The sequence below is a fragment of the Amblyomma americanum genome, chromosome 11, assembly GCF_052857255.1.
Source record: "Amblyomma americanum isolate KBUSLIRL-KWMA chromosome 11, ASM5285725v1, whole genome shotgun sequence".
NCBI lineage: Eukaryota > Metazoa > Arthropoda > Arachnida > Ixodida > Ixodidae > Amblyomma > Amblyomma americanum.
In genome coordinates this window covers 43,329,137-43,346,674 of record NC_135507.1, presented here as the reverse complement: position 1 = coordinate 43,346,674, position 17,538 = coordinate 43,329,137, and positions in this window count along the sequence as shown.

The following is a 17,538-nucleotide window of genomic DNA, read 5'->3' as shown; positions in this document are numbered from 1 at the left end:
TTTTGGTTTAGTTGAGTTTGCGTGACCGAATCTACAGGAAAAATTTTGCTGGCCTTTCCTGCATGTTATTTTCGCGTGCTTTATTTGTTTGTTTGTTTGTTTGTTTGTTTTTCTGACGCGACGATGTGGATGAGGTTATGGGCATTTTGTACGCCGTAGGTTTAGTTTGTATCAGCGCTGAGCTGAAAGGGTTGTTAGCAGTCTGCGAAGACAAAAGCACACACTGAAGAAAACGACACCGGAAAGATATACAGGGTGTTTCACCTAAGACTCCACAATTTTAAAAAAATCGCCTTTTTCGGCATAGCATTGTTATCGTTGTAGTTCATCAGAATACAGCTAAGAAATTCGAGCTGCATGGCTGCTTAACTAATACTGAGTAGTTAAGTTTATAACTTTTGCTGTTATGCTTCTTCATTACTTAGAGGCGTGTAGCCTGCCGCAAGTGATACCCATGACAGTTTTTAGAATTTCGAAAACAAGGTTACCCTCGGCGCTGTGGCTCAACAAATTCTGGCTACATCGCTCCAAAATACATGCGCTTTCTACAAGCTTGGAGGCGAAGCAACATCTCCAGTGCACGTAACTCGTCGAAAAAGCCATAATTTGTTGCGACACAGCGCCGAGGGTAACCGCGTTTTCGTAATTCTAAAAACTTGTATGGGTATTACCTACGATGGGCTGCACGACTGTCAATAATTTAGAAGCCTAAGAATAATAGTTAAAAAGTTAAATATTAGTTAACAACCCTGCTTATTAGCATGTCAGTGCTCTATGCTGATGTTCTGCCCCGATGACAATGCTATGCCGAAAAAAGCGCTCTTCTAATTTAAAAATCCGATTTTTAAAAACTGCGTATAAAGTCTTAGGTGAAACACCCTGTATTCATTTGCCGCCGGAAATATTGAATGACCTGGCGCAAACAATTAGATTTCTTCCGTATAAGTGAGTAGTTAAATTTTTGTCATTGGCTGAATGAAGCTGGTATACAGTGCCAGTGCATCGCTGTTGTGTTTTAAATATTTCGAATGCTTGTTTGATGTGCGTAGCCAAAGTGTATTTTTGCGTGCAGGAAAAAAAAAACCCTGTACGATGCAATAACCTATTAAAGACTTTGTCATATAAATGTCATACAATTTGCATAATACTGTATCACATTTGTATGACAGATGTATCTGTTTGACAAACTATACGAGGTTATTACAGCTTTCTTCACTAGGCTTTGACAGTTATGCTGGGAACCCGAAGTTGTATTTTTCAACTGTGCTAACGTATATTACACAAACAAAATAAACAAGCGAGCTCGAAAATATCAGTCTTGCATTTGTTTTCACGTGTGAGGGTAAATACGACATCAAACCCAACACTAGAAAAAGGTCTTCATATCACGATGAAGCTCGAAATGAGGCGGACGGCCCCGTTGCAGTTGCCAAGAGATCATAGATAGAAAACACTCGCAGCCCAGATAAGCGCCCGCAGTTATCAGGTGCCAACTTGTTGCTGTCGAGAGCGATACCGGTATGGGACACTCTCGGCCACTTACCAGAAAGAATACACGGCAGGCTTCAAGAGGTCGAGTCTCGAGATAACATTGTGTTTATATCTCCTCCCTTTCTGTAAAAAGACAAGATAACGCGGTCTAACGCCGAAGGTAGGCTTAGGTCTTCCTAACGGCGGTTCGAATGTAAGGGAATGATCGATCCGACCTATATTTCACTATGATAGGCAATCATGGGTGCAACGCACAAAAAAAGAGCTTAAAAAAAGCTCAGGATTCTGAACGCCTTAAAAGCTACGGTCTAGCTTTATTTGCTCTTGATTCCACTTGATAATTAATTCTGAGTTGGGTCGTTTAATAGCCATGCAATCGTGCAATACAGCCGTTTTATCGAAACTACAGGAGGGAGCCGGCCTCTTTAGCCGATAACTAAGCTTCTCACGTGGTTTCTAGTACTGCCCGCTAACTGAGAGCGATGTGCAGTTTATTATTATCTCTGAGAACGAACAGGCGCCGTGAAGTCGCCATTACTATCGTCTGTTTGTCATGCATGTATTCGACAAATCGTTCTGTTTATTCTGCGATGTTATCTCATTGAGGCGGGTGTGACTTCTCGTCGTCATTGCTTGTTTGTACGAGCGGCCCTGAGCCAGCTTTGCAACACCTTTTATGCCTTTGTTTAACTCTTTCTGTCATAACGGTTGGCGTTGCAGACCACCATTTCAGTACGCTTTTTATTGCCACACAGTGCCCGGCTTGACCTGGAAGCAATTTCTGACTGTCGATCTTCTCTTATGACACTCGTGGTGCGTGGTGAACATGACGGAGCTGGACGAATGAGAGTGAAAAACTTCGAAGAAGCTTGGCCGCATCGGTGGCTGCAGGAACTCGAACTGACCTCTCAGTGATGCGACAGCCGTGAGGAAACCATGCAGCCCTACTTTATAAAGATCCAGCATCCATTTCGAAACCATTTGGTTCTTCTCGCATCGGTCGCTGGTGTCCGGTGACGTTGCGGCGGCTTTCAAGTGCCAGTGGAAAGCGACCGAACCCCCTGGCTTGCTGGCGACCTGACGTCACCGCTGGCTGCGATATATGGTGAGGTCCAGTTGCCAAGGAGCCAGTGGTGAGGTCGCTTCCAACGGACGCTTGAAAGGCGCGGCAGCTTCCCGAACAACGTCACCGAAGCGGAGTTCCCCAACTTGCATGATTAAAGAGCCCGCTTAGATGACGTAACCACCAGAGGTGGGCAACCTCATGAGGTTTAGACCTCACTAAGGTGGCAGACTGGGCATGTTGGTGATTCATAATGGAAATGTACAGCGCAAATACAGACATACAGACATATAGATATAGAAGTCTACTCGTGTGTTCCATGTCATTCTTTCTTGTGTCCTTGTCTGTATTTGCGCTGTACATTTCCATTTAGACCTCATGTTGTCGACCTCAACCTCAAAATGACCTCAACCTCAAGTCGTGAGGTGAGGTTGAGTGAGGTCGTCATTCAGTGAGGTCGAAATTTTGAGGTCGAGACTTTTGCAGTTGCCACGTCTTACTCCGACGAGTGCCGCTTCCGAAGCGGAGTTGCAGCGCATCACCGCAGTGTGCATGCAATGACGCTTGGTGTTCGGTTTCCCCTGTTTGGACAATCAGATGCCACAGTTCCCTCTTAGCTTCCGGTGCTGCGCCGTAATATCCGTTCAGTCCGAGCCTACAGGAAGACGCACCCCTCTAGTCTTCCCGGAAGGAGTGTTACTGTCACAGCACGCCCTCTTCCTCCCCCTTGACCCTCAGGCGTAGCACCCGGCTGCCTGCCGGTCGGCTCAAACTCCCGGGAGCACGCAAAGCACGTAACTCACGTTGACCCGCAGTAGCTTTGTTTGATGCCGCAAACAAATAAGTTCAGTCCAACAAGCGCGCTGTAAATTCGTCGCAGCGCGGATGCCCAAAGAAAGACTGCTTCGTGTTCATGCTCGTTGCCGGCGCTGACGTCATGGCTCTTGCCTTGCAGTCCAATGAAGGGAATCCTGCTGTACATTACAAGCTGGAGTAGTCGGCACAGGCGAGAGAATGTGGTTCAGGTGGTTCCGGACAAGGACACCTGCTGATTTGATTAAAAAAGCCCGAAGCCAGAAAAACCTGTATAACACCGTCGAAGCTTTTGATCGGTGACTTCCCCTTTCGAATCTCACACTAATTCTGTATACTCCCATTCCGTAATGCAAGCAGATGCATATTTGCATCTGCTTGCATTACGGAATGCATTACGGAAGGATAAAAAAGTGAAATTATATTTAATTTCACTTTTTTATCCTTCCGAATAACCTCTCTTTCGGTCTCCGGTTCCTTGTTCCTTCTCGGAAATTCGCTTATTAACCCGAAACACCGCAACACAAGGCGAACGCACCAGCATAGCGGTGTTGCAGCGGCGAAAAAATGCAAAACTATAATGAATGTATGGTGAAGTGGTAGCTGATTCCTTTTCCTTTTTTTAAATGAAGATGTGTGAAAGGAACTGATTACATGCTCGCGCTGTGCTGCTGAGTCGCTGTTCCAGACCTTCTAATATGACGTTTAATGAGGCACACTGTTGTTCACTTCTGTTTTTAGTGTGTGATTTTTGTTTGTATGTTTCTAATCATTCTCTTTTTCTTTTCTTTTCTCGTATCGGATCAGTTAGGTTGGCGGCCGCCTTGCAGACGACCAGGCACTACACGTTATCTTTCCTTTAACTATTTTGCAGAGACCCATCGTTCACCTTAAACAGCTTCCCAGAATTCTCGCGCGGTGCTCGTGGGTAAAAAAGCGTCAAGGATGTTGGCGTACCATTGATTAGTTCAGTTTTGAAGGAAAACAAGTGATTGACTTAAAGCAGCTTGTCTTAGACTGGTTGACGAAATGGTACCCAGAAATCTGTTGAGGCGTATGAGTATTTGGGCGTTTTTTTTTTGGGGGGGGGGCAGAGTATGTGGGATAGAATGGCATGTTGGCCACATAGTTTGACAGAAGGGTGAGTAGACCCCAGGGTATATGCCGGCATATATCGCGGGGTTGGGAAAGGTTTGGAGTTGGAGTCGTTTGGAGTCGTTTGGAGTTGCCTCCACGCAACCTCTTGGGGTTTTATGAGAGAAATATGTGCGAGGGGATATAGAAGTCTACCTAAGCGGTAGCGCATGCGTGGTTATGTCATTAAATGTAACCATACGATCTCTCGCCGTCCGCAGGACGGGCGACACCACATTCCGGTCGACGAATCCACGGGCATGATTGTGGACCGCCTTGTTCCCTGGATGGGATGAGTGCGCAGGGACCCAGATCAATTGGATCGGGCGGAGTTGGTCCTTGGTGGAGTGGAGGAGAGATAGGGTAACAGGGGAGACCCGGCCTTTGGCGAAATTACGAATCGCAGATTTAGAGTCGCTGAAGATGGTTTCTGCCGAGGTGGAGACCATCGCCAAGGCTATGGCCGCCTCCTCGGCCTCTTCAGACTGACGGGAATGGAGCAGGCAACCAACGGCCGTCCACAGTAGCTCACAACCGTGAGCGAGAAAGCGTCGCGATCGGAGTATTCGGCGGCGTCGACTTAGACCGCTGTCCGATCTGTCAAATACTTTTTGTGCAGAAACTTAGCCCTGTCCTTGCGGCGGGCAGCATGATACTTCGGGTGCATGTTGTTTTTAGGGAGAGGGGTAACGATAAGGTTACTGTGGATATGGGACGGAAGCTGGGCCTTGTCGGCGACGGTCGTTTCGAAGCTTATTCCAAGCTTGCCGAGTATGGACGTCCCGTGGAGGTATGGGTGAGACACTCGTACTGAACGGTGAGATGAGCTTCCGAGAACTCCGTCACAATGTTGCAAACCCCTAATGCCAGTAGTTTATACGTGGGGTTCCGGTGGGGAAGATGGAGAGCCGCCTTGTGTGCCTGTCTAATGCCGGGAAAACTAACGCCACATGGAGGTCGGCCAGTGGCGAGTATAATAGACAAACGACATGGGTTGGATTGTCTCAAGTGGCGGTGCTTGGCTTGCTGTGTGCGTCCTACGGCCGCTTGATGGCGTTACCCTTTGTCATCAGTGGGATTTTCTGTCCCATCTGCGAGTACACACATGCCGCCGGCTTTTCTCGTAATGGGAATTCGAACAAATGAGTGCAATGGCACCGAAGCAAAGGGCCGTTATCATGGTCACGGATTAAGGATACATAGAAGGGGCGGCATTGGTTGCAGGATTTCCTCCCAATAACCAAACGCCGAGGGCGAAAACACTTGGACGTGTGTCGTCCGAGCAATTTGCGGCTTGTAAAAAGTGGGTCGCCGAAGCGCTGACGCGTCTAGGCTGTGGATAAGGCTGACGACCACTCGCCCCGTGTCTATAACCGCCACGAGTCTGAAGGAGACGCACAGAGGCGAAGGCGGCGGATAAGAAGAAAACGTAGACAACGAAGTGTTTTTCCGACTGCAGGCGCACAAATCCACGCGGCGGCACGTGTAGCTGCTGCTGCTGCTGCCAAGAATAGCAGCGTTAAACGATCCAAGCGACGATCGGCCGCCTGTCCTTCGGTCCTTTCCTTTTCTCCTTTCTTATACTGCGCAGCGGGATTTATGTAAACGACAGTCGGCAGCACTCGACGGAAGACGTCTAGATTTTGTTGAGGCGCCCACTCTAGAAAATCAATGAACGAAAACGAGCTTATTGGCGCCATTGTTGCGTTGTGAATTCTGTGCTGGACGGGACAGCATCATGGGGCAAGGAGTAAAGGTACACTGCAGGAGAGCTTAAAGCGGGGCTGCGCAGATTGCCGTGTCGTAGAGTAAAATAAGTTACTTTCCCTGAAAACGAAGCTTCTATGAGCGAGACACGGACGGACGGACGGACGGACGGACGGACGGACGGACGGACGGACGGACGGACGGACGGACGGACGGACGGATGGATGGATGGATGGATGGATGGATGGATGGATGGATGGATGGATGGATGGATGGATGGATGGATGGATGGATCGCCTCCATCGAAACGCAGCCGCCGCGGTCGGATTCGCATCCTTGGACACCTCAAACGAGCTGTGGTGCAAGGGAAGGAACGCGAGTGCAAAAGAAGGAAGAGCTCCTGCATCGGGAGTGAGCCGGCCTGTATGCTCTGTATATTGCAAATATATTGTAAATAATTTTATCGGAAAGGAAAGGAGCTGCTATTACTCTCTGTGGACAGCTCTGCCGCGCGTTATCGGGGGAAGGACACCGCCACGATGGGTGAGTGGCGATGATTTGGGGCACCAGCCTCGCGTAGCAAGCTATGTAAGTTCGCTGCGGCACTACAGCCACCATCGCAGCAAGGCCAACTGCAGACTAACCAGACAAAAATCTAGCGGAAATTGTGTAGACTTACCTGTAGTCTTCAAACGGCCGCATGTACGTACGAAAGTGCATCGAATTCTATTCGACGTTTTGTAATGCGTAAAACCAACTGGCACTTTCCCACAACGTGGCGTACTTTTGAAAATTCTTTTTTTCAAAGTAGTACTTTATTACTGAGTGCACTCCCTCCCAACCCACACACGCCCCCTTCGCCTGACGTCAAATAACAGGAAGGAAATGAATCCTCGCAGAAAAACAAGACCGCATTTCAATGCCGGCAGGTTTCCCCAGCGCTATATATGTGTGCCGTGGCTTTTCGTTGGCGCAAAGACGCCCTAAAAACGCAAACTGCACAGATGTTTAATTTTGAAGCGAAAAGCTTCACTAATGCTAGGTAAAGCAGTCGCCACGTAGGCCAGAGAATTACCTTGAACAACCTTCAGCCCAACCACGTTAGCCGTACAATGTGGTACAGTTATGGTGTCGAGCCGTTGACCTTTAGTTGACATTTGACATCGGGTGACCTTTCGGTTGACTTTTGACCTTAAGAGCATCGGATGGGGTGAAGTGAAGCCACGTGATGACATCCGATGGGGGTGTCCTAAGACCATGTGGTACCACGTCATAGCCACGTGGTCGTGTGGGTGTATAAATAGAACGGCTGTCGCGAGCGTGTAGCGGAGCTGCCATGGACGAGCCTCAGACGCTTAGCAAGCGTGCTTGCTTTTCGCTGCATTCCAGGGTTAGCCAGGTTAATACACTGCCAATTTTATTTTATTTTGTTTTGTTTCCCTGGCAACTGCTGATCGTCCAGAGCATTCTTCAGCTTTGGAGGTCATGGTGATACTAGCAGGTTTTTCCATTTTCTAAGCAGTGGGTAGTTGCGAATGGACTGCACCTGACTTTTACGATTGTGAGTGCATGAAGAGGTAAGTAAGCTGCCAAGTCTTCACGTGACCTTGCAACAACAACAAAAAGCAGATCGAAGCTACTCTGCTCGAAACCAGGACCTCTGTGATTCTCAAGCGAACTAATGTTTGCGTCACTGTGCATCACTTAACATGCGATTAATAACTCTGTTGTTTTAAACGCGGGGAAATTAAAACTTGCCCTTAATACTCTACCCGCCGCGGTGGCTCAGTGGTTAGGCGCTCGGCTACTGATCCGGAGATCCCGGGTTCGAACCCGACCGCGGCGGCTGCGTTTTTATGGAGGAAAAACGCTAAGGCGCCCGTGTGCTGTGCGATGTCATTGCACGTTAAAGATCTCCAGGTGGTCGAAATTATTCCGGAGCCCTCCACTACGGCACGTCTTCCTTTCTTCTTGGACTCCCTCCTTTATCCCTTTCATTACGGCGCGGTTCAGGTGTCCGCCGATATATGAGACAAATACTGCGCCATTTCCTTTCCTCCAAAACTTATTATTATTATTATTATTATTATTATTATTATTATTATTATTATTATTATTATTATTATTATTATTATTATTATTATTAATATTATTATTATTATTATTAATACTCTGTACGTGCACTAATATTCGTGGGCGGACAGAAGACTTACCAGGTTGCCCCCTTTGCAACCCTCCCCCCTTTCTAGAATAATATAAAAAAAATCTACGGCGAACAGCCTTGCTTCTAGCAATGTCCCGTATAATACCGTACAGTTGAAAACGCGAAGTGCCAGGCGCTGCCAAAAATGACGCAAGAAAGACGACGGGACACAGAAGAAACGAACACTAACGCGTGATGGCGTTCCTTCTTTCCCTCTTGTGTGTTTCTGTGTCTTTTTTAGCGCTGTTGCTTCATTTATATCTTGGCTATGAATTACCGACCACGGTCCAATTAATCACCCTTGCAAGCTGATATGGCGACGGTAGAACGGTGTTAGCCCGACGTACTTAGGAGAATCCCCGCAGCTGCAGTAGATTTCAATTTCTAATGAATCCGCGGCGGTGGCCTAATAGTTTGAGCACCCGCCTCGCATGCAGGAGATGCGGGGTTCGATACCCAGTGCCACCGGGTACCCACCGGTGATACAATGGGTACAAGCTCCCCCTGGTCTGGTGCTCGGGTTATTCAGGGTGAAATGCTTGGGAAACGGGTCGTTGACCCCATCTTGTGAAGAAGATACCTTTGTGTCATGGCGTTCTGTGACCGCAGATGCCCTTGCGCCATACAAATTCACCATCATCAATTTTCAATGAAATCAGCAATTTAGTAACTAACCTACGGTGCAGTATTAGTTAACGGGCCATGCACGCCACTCATGCGAAACGCCTTGAAGTATGAGGCGACGTGTACAGTACTCACGGATTGAAATAGGACATTCGGAGCGCGTGGCCGTCGCTTCATGGAGCGCCGCCCGTAGACGCTCATGGAACCAAGGTGGTGCATTGTGGTATGGCGCGAGAGGGAGAACATCTACAAAGCAGAATTGTTCCTTCCAGTAGCCAATGAGCCGGCCTGTGGTTTACCACATGCCTGCGTGGCACTGCAAGGCTAGCGCTCCGAATGTCCTATTTCAATCCGTGAGTACTGTACGTACTCAACCCGCTGATATACATCAACACCAGGCGACCGGGTAGCGAGGAAGTGCCGCAAAACTTTTGTTTCTCAGCTCATGCCTTCTGAAAACATCTGCTGGAGAGTGAAGCTAGGGGAGTCCCCCGATATGGAGTACATTTCAGCTTTGAATGAAATGAGTAGCAAACTGAGCTATTACTATTTCAATCCAAACACGGAATTTTACGACTCGAACATCAGGGAGAGGGAGACGGTTTAGTACAGAACGCGCAATCAGCTTTCCTGGTAAACCTGACTCTATACTCACGCGTGGACCCAGGAGTCTAAATTAGTGCTTTTTGCATCGGGATGTCTGACAAGCCCTATAAAAACGAAAATTGAAAATCCGTCAGCCGGACAATGGGAGACGCTCCTGACCAGCGCCAACCTGCAAGACCAGCTTCTGCTGATTGAGCGGGCGACTGTGGCCGCAAGCGCCAACGGAGTCCTGGAGCAGGGAAGACAGCCCAGTGGCCAAGTCACCACCCTCTGATCCCCTTCCTTTGTGGAGTTAAAGTTTGATTCATTCATTGAGGAAAGGAAATGGCGTAGTAAGTGTCTCACTTCTCGGTGGACACCTGATCCAGGGGAGATCAACGGAGACGAAGTCACCAAGACTCACCAACATCACAAAGCCAAATTAATTTTTCCGCTCGCTCACTCAACCGCGCCGTAAGGGAAGGGATGAAGGAGGGTTTGAAAGGAGACAAGAAGAAAGAGGTGTCGTAGTGGAGGGCTCCGAAATAATTTCGACCACCTGGGGATCTTTAACGTGCATTGGCATGACCACAGAGCACACGGGCGCCTTTTGCGTTTCGCCTCCATCGAAACGCGGCCGCCGCGGTCGGGTTCGGACCCAGGTGCTCCGGCTCAGCAACCGAGCGCCCTAACCACTGAGCCACCGCGGCGGGTGACATTAAAGATCCCCGGGTGGTAGAAATTATAAAGGAGGGAGTGAAAGAGAGAAAGAGGTGCCGTAGTGGAGGGCTCCGGAATAATTTCGACCACCTGTGGATCTTTAACGTGTACTGACATCGGACAGCAAAAGGGCGCCTTTTGCGTTTCGCCTCCATCGAAACGCGGCCACCGCGGTCGGGTTCGGACCCGTGTGCTCCGGCTCAGCAACCGAGCGCCCTAACCACTAAGCGAACGCGGCGAATACAAATGAGACCAAAACAGGTACCGGCCACCGACAAAACACGCCGAGTGGAATCTCTCCATGTGCCTATTATTCATAAGGTACACGCGCGAAAAGAACAGCACCAGTTATAACTGCAGGGTTAGCGGACGCCTGGCAGGACTGATGTGCTACCTTATGCGGTACGAGAGGGAGTTAATCGTTCTGCCAGCGGGAACACCCAGGACATCATCGATCGACGTGAAACTTTTATAGGTATACCGGCCGCAGCGCCCCCAGACGCCTCACGTTGGGTTCAGTCAATAATGCATAGGTAAGCCGCAGATTCCCTACTATATATTTTACTTTCCCTGCGCTACTTGTTAGCACTTGAGAAAAGACTGGAGTATACGTACTCCCGTCTTTCCTCAAGTACGTTTCAAGTACATGAAATAAAAGCTTCGTATTTGTCTACAAGCTCTGCTTCATACATACCGCTCCTGTTCGCAGGGAGCGTGTTTGTATGTTTTTATTTTCATTTTCATTGTGTGACTGCATGCACTGGTTTCTTACTTTCTTTTTCATGCAGCAGTTATCTTTTTATTGGTTTGTTTTATTTTTACAGCGATGCCTATTAAAGCTTTTGTTCAAGGCCTGCATTCTATCATGGAATCTACACCGTCAGCCGTACGACCTTAATCACTTGCTGAATTAATTTATTTAAACATAATAATTGTAAGTAATTCAATTCATTTAACTCAGTTAAGTTGAATTCCATTATCACCAGCCAGACGTGGCAGGTGGCAAAGTGGAGAGAAAGAAATTACCCTTTCTACATTTTAGGCAGAGGAAGGTGACGGAAGAGGGAGGGGGGGTGCTAGCCGACGGGTGGCCAGATCAGATTTCGCTGATTTGCAAGAGCAGAATTAGGCTTTCTCTTTAAGTTGCAGATGTAAATTGCATGGACAAATGCAGGGCTAATGGCTAAACAAGCTTGATGATCGAGCTTAGCTCAAATTTTTTCTTTTTTTCAGACCGGTTGTCAGAACTGTATATCGGCTGCCCGGGTAGAGTCAAATTGTAGTTACAACCTTTTTACGCAGGCAACCATTCTTAAGCTCGGTATCATCATCATCATCATCGTCGTCATCATCATCATCATCATCATCATCCGTCTGACTACACCCACTGCAGGGTAAGGGCCTCTCTCATATCTCTACAATTAACCCCGTCCTTTGCCAGCTGCACCCACCCTATGCCTGCAAACTTCTTAATCTCATCCGCCCACCTAACCTTCTGCCGTCCTCTGCTACGCTTCCCTTCCCTTGGAATCCACTCCGTTACCCTTAAGGACCATCGGTTATCTTGCCTTTGCATTGCATGCCCTGCCCAAGCCTATTTTTTCCTCTTGATTTCGACTAGGCTGTCATTAACCAGCGTTTGTTCCCTCACCTACTGTGCCCTCTTCCTGCACCTTAACGTTACACCTATCATTTTCCTTTCCACAGCTTGATGCGTTGTCCTCACTTGAAGCTCGGTATGCGCCTCGAAAAATCGAAATAATTGAAATAAATTTAACTACCCGGGTCTTTGCCCGGAATTATGTTACATGCGTGAAAGCTGCGTTATGAGCTTTTGTTCCCAAATTGTACGTCCCTCGACAGCCATCTCCCACGTCCAGCATAGCTAACGTCACAAAGAGCAGCCGCCTGCAATTCACCATAGACCGCAATGGGTGCGTGACGGGTGTGAATGCGCATGCTCTAGTGTCCACTACTGTTCAGGCGAGGTCTGCTTCCTTAAAATTGTGAGAAGCTCCAACCTCTGTAGAAGCAGGCTGATTCCTCCGATATTCAGTACGTGCAGCCTCTGTAAGGTTATTTTCGGCGCTTTTAACTTCAGAAAACTACTTAACTTCTTTTAACTTCAGAAAAGATCGAATATACCTTACCCCAATTTCCTTCTACCGAAACCGACCGGGCTAGTCGGTACTTACATGTGACATTCTGGAAAAGGCGAATGCAAAAGACCCGTGGGAAATGTAACAGTGGTTACGGCGTCTCGCTGGTGATCCCAAGGTTGCGGGTTCGATCCCGGCCTTAGTGGCCGCATTGCGGTGGAGAGGAAATGTAAAAGGTGCTCGTGTGCTGTGCGATGTCAATGAGACGTTAAAGAATCCCAGGTGGCCGAAATTATTCGGGAGCCCTCCACTACGGCACCTCTTTCTCTGTTTCTTCTTTCGCTCCCACCTTGCTATTTCCCTCACGGCGCCGTTGAGGCGTCGACCGAGAAGTGATACATTTCATCATTCATGACCCTTGCAGAAAACTTGTCGTGTTTTGTGAACCACTGCGTGGTGTATTCGTCATGCTTCTTTTGACTGCTTTTCTGCGCAATATCTTCATTATTTGTAAAAATATTGCAATTACTACAATTGCCGCACAGCCCCCGGTTTTATGTAATGAACGACCACAACGTTTTTCCCACGGAAAGACATTAAATGAATGCAGAGGCCCGAAGCTCGGACAATTTCCCACGTGTTCCACGAAACAGACGACACGCGCACGCTTTTACAGAAGGAAAATGTCTCTGTGTCACAAAAGAATAAAAGTGCGAGAACTACGCCTTTTCAATCCCGCCGTGAAGCCTGAGCTCCGGGGTGGCACTCAATGCAACATTTGTACGAACGGCCGTTTCATTTCTTTTTTTTTTCCTCCTTGCGGTAGAGGAGGCGGGGTTTAGCATTCATCTCCACGACCAGGCCTCAATGTTCATGAGCAGAATAGGTGTTAAAAGAATTAGCGGACGACTCGCAAACAATGAACTGCGGCGCCAAGCAGACGATAGACGCGACTGCGCGTACGTGTCTTCTTCCTCGTATGTTGTGCGGACGGACGTAAGAGCAGACGACGCGCGTTACGCGCAGGGAGTCAGACGACTATACTACGAAAACGCAGAGCCTTTCGCAATGTGTGTATACACGGAACGGCCGTGCGTCTGCTGCGCTGAATGCGTCAAAAGCGACGCCGACGCTGCGTCGACGGGGGGCAATTTGCAAAGCTCGCAGAGCGGTTCGCGGGTACGCCATTACAGAGACGACGGAACACCGGGAAACAACCTTGCTGCGAAGAGATGTGCAGACGGCATCACGCCACACGCTCGCAGTCGCGTGATTGGGGAAGGGGTGGATCAGTCGCGTGAGAACGCGCGTTGTCTACGAACCTCGCACGATCGTCGCCATCTTAATCGGCTTGTCGGTTAGGCCTTTTGTTTCGGGCGGCAGTGCGGAACTGTACCCCTCCCAAAAGGAAAGCAGATTCATGTAATTCTCGGACGAATTCCAGTGCCAATCAAAGCTCCTCAATCGTTATTCATACCTGCCGCGACACGGCAGAACTGCTCAAGTAAAGGAAGTAGGCCAGTGGTTAAGTCTGAATTCGAGGTGTGCGGACGTTTGCTGTGGCTCTCAGAGGGCCCTGAATAACTCCTTGGATTACCGCAGTGCGCAGGCACCCAGATTAGCTCCACATAGCGGGGCGACTACGCGGGGAGCGAGTTAAGAATGCAAAAGGCAGTCTCGTGGAATCTCCTCACGAAATTTATCCAAGCAACGAGACCGCCAATGACCACGCCCGAGGTCTTATAAACCGGGCGGCATGCGGTCTTCAAGCAGGGCTCTTCCCGGAAGTGCATGTACACTTTCAGCGAGCTGACGCAAGCCTACAGGGCCGGGCGCCAGCTCTACCCTCAACCCCACCTCTCCCCGGATAACTACCACCTGCTCCCCTGGAGACGCCTCCAGATCCGCACCTTCCCATCCCCCTATATCCTCTCCCCGGATACATCCGGGAGCCTGCACCCCCACCTGCTCTCTCTGCACCCACCGACACGCCACCCTTACCCACATCTTCTTCCAATGTCCGGCGGATTTTCCCCCGCGAGGCCTGGAGCACCTGACCTGCTAGGAGGAATAGGAGGCCCTGTTGCGCTCCGCGGACCCGGGCACGCAGAAGATCGCGACAGACCGGGCCGCCAACATCATGGGCCGTCATGGACTCATGAACGTCTGAGTGCAGTGGGGTCGTGCGGGGGCCCAAGGGCCTACGTGCCCAAAACACCCTTCGGTCTAATAAAGTTTTTAGGCCTCCTCCTTGGAGCATGTATTCGAAAGAAGTCAAAAGTCATTCAGCAATGATTGTCGGGGATAATGGTGGTGAACGCTCTCACGGTTAGGCCGCGTGCAACACAAATACCTTGGTTTGGATTGGAAAAACATTTTATTTCGTGAAGAGCTCGGTGATCGGAGAGCCGTGTTACGTGGCCGTTAGTCCATGACTGTTGGCGGCCTGGTTGTTGGCCCACTCGACGGCCCGGACTTGCGTCTTCGGGTCTGAGCTGGCCAGCGCAGCCTCCCACCGCTCGAGAGAAGGGGTTTGTACTAGCTCCGCCGGAGGCCGTTCTTCCTTACAATCCCATAAGATATGGTCGTAAGTGGCGCGTTCGCCACAGCGGAAACATTGGGGTTCGTGTTGCGAGGGGTACATGCGTGACAGTTGCGCGGAGTTCATGAGGGAGCGCGTTTGAAGCCGTGTCAACGTGGTTTCTTGTGCTTTGGACAGCGTTCTAACCGGAGGGGGATAAACTCGCCTGTCCAAGGTGTAATGGTTGGTAACGTCATGAAAAGAAGTCATGCCGTCTCTCGTAAACCCCGCATGAAGAGGCGAGCTCCCTGCCCGGTTGACGAAACCTTTAGGAAGCTCACAAATACCTTGGAAAGCAGATGACAAGAAAACCGCCGTCGTCAGTTGCACTCTGAACAGAAAGGAGTAAAAAGTGTGTAAGTTGTCCTCTAGCACACTCAAAAGGAGTAAAGAGGCAGTGACTCCTCTAGAGCATTCCCTTTTATAACAAGGAGTGCACTGAATGAAGGAGGGCTTACTCCATTTTATTCCCATGTCTCCGTATACTTCGCGTTCAGCGTGTGGTAGAGTGTACTGCACATCGGCTGAGTCCGGTTTAAGCACGAACGCGTCGAGTCAAAAGATAGTAAGGCTCGGCTATGTTTCCAGCGCCAGCTTTACGCAGCAAAACACGAAGCTGAGAAGACGGCCAAGGCATCCGAAAGCATTGCTAAGGCCGATAAGGAGCGAACGAGAGCTCTGGCGCGCCAGACAGACTAAGTGGAGGATGTATAGGGAAAAAAATGCGATTTTGATTTTTTTAATACTGTATATTGGTTATCCGGTAAGTCAGCCGGCAAGTTACCGGATTAGTCCGGTAATTCAACCGGACCAATAGTCTCTACCATGGCACCTAATCGTAGCCCCCATGCCTGGACAACAGCTTTTTTAAGTTGACGTCCGTCCCCTTACAAGACGCTTTTCCCACTTCAAAACCTCACCAGTGTTTCGCCATCATTGTGGAATCCCCATCTAACCACTGCCCATGATGACCTCACTTGCTCAGACGAAGAAAAGTCCTCTTGTCCAAACCTCGGCTAGCGTACGGAGGCTCTTTCTCGACCCTCGCTTATTTTGTTTTATGCTGTCAAGAATACAATTTTCCTGCCTTCTCTATACAGACCGGAGGCATGCATTCGGACACCCTCGATGCTCATCCTGTTACATGCGCCACAGAGGTCCGTCGCAGGGTCACCAACTGGCCGCTTCCTCCTCGCAAGCGCAAATGGCTTCTCACGGGAACTGCCCAGCTTATCTCGTGAGCAGCAGAGCCAGAGCGGGCGATCTGCCAAAATCCTTGAAGAAAAAAAAAGACTACATAAGGCACAAAGAGCAGGAGGAAGCTGTTCACGCTCTGACGTCGAGCATCGTTAATCCGTTGAGCAGCAGACCACGGAGAAGGTGAGACTGAAAACGCGCTGATTTGAAGAAAAAGTAGAAGAATTTATTTTCCCATAAATTAAGCTTTTTTTCCAAATTCCTCTCGCTCAATTAGGGCTGCCGTTTACTCTTCCCGTCCTCCTGCCCTTCGGTGCAACCGTCAAAGGGCATGCTATAAGGCAGGTGTTTGGGCTTCTTCACATGCACGTATGTCACCCAAACCGGGAGATTCTTGTGTTAGCTTCTCGTTGCATTTAATTTTCTCTCAAAATTAATTCACTTCTGGTTATTGATTTAAAATTTAGTTATTGAACCCTCACCATTTTTTTTCCTCGATTTTTATTCCGATATCCTCAAGATCTATAAAAATTCGTGAATTGTTTTCACATATTCCTCTATTTATGAGCCGCTTGAGATAAACCCGGATGAGTTTTATCCTGTTTAGATCTGCACGAAACACTGGCCAATCCCCCACCGTGGGTATGTGCCATTGCTTTTGGGGCAACAACAACAACAACAATAAATTGCGTAGGAAGGGGCATGGAAAAACTGCACGGGGCGGTTTCGTCGTAGGCAAACTTTTCTCGAGGATCGAGATGAGCGGCACTCGAAAGAGTTCTGAAATCGAGTGTCGAAGGTTTACATAAGAGTTAATTTAGACAGGTTCATTGTTAGCGATGGCAACAACGAAGTAGGGTGAACAGAAAGTTCACGATGTATTAACGAAAAAAAAAATCCCGGAGGGCAGTAAAGACTATTTACGTGCTTTGAACGCGAAAGCATTAGGAAGGAAGGAAGGCCTAAATTTCGTCTTTATTTATTTCTAATCTTCTTCCTCTTCCTTTCTAATGAGAGACCTACTGATTAGCATACAGTCGTAAAGCAACGCACATACTAGGTCCACCTTTGTTCGCCATGAATCAAAGCAGTTTTGTTTCCTATGGGTTGCGTGCTCGCCTCGCAATCTGAAAGTTCTGGGTTCAGTACTCCGCAGCTTCGGAAGAAATTTAAATTTTCTTTGATACCACGTGACTCTACGTGGGATCTCTGGGACCGCGGACGCCGGGTTTCGTTACCGATTCGCCATATAATGCTTTCGCATTTAAAAAAAATCAGACGGAGGTATTTTCCTCCGCCACTGCCTTTCTTAGTTCAGTTA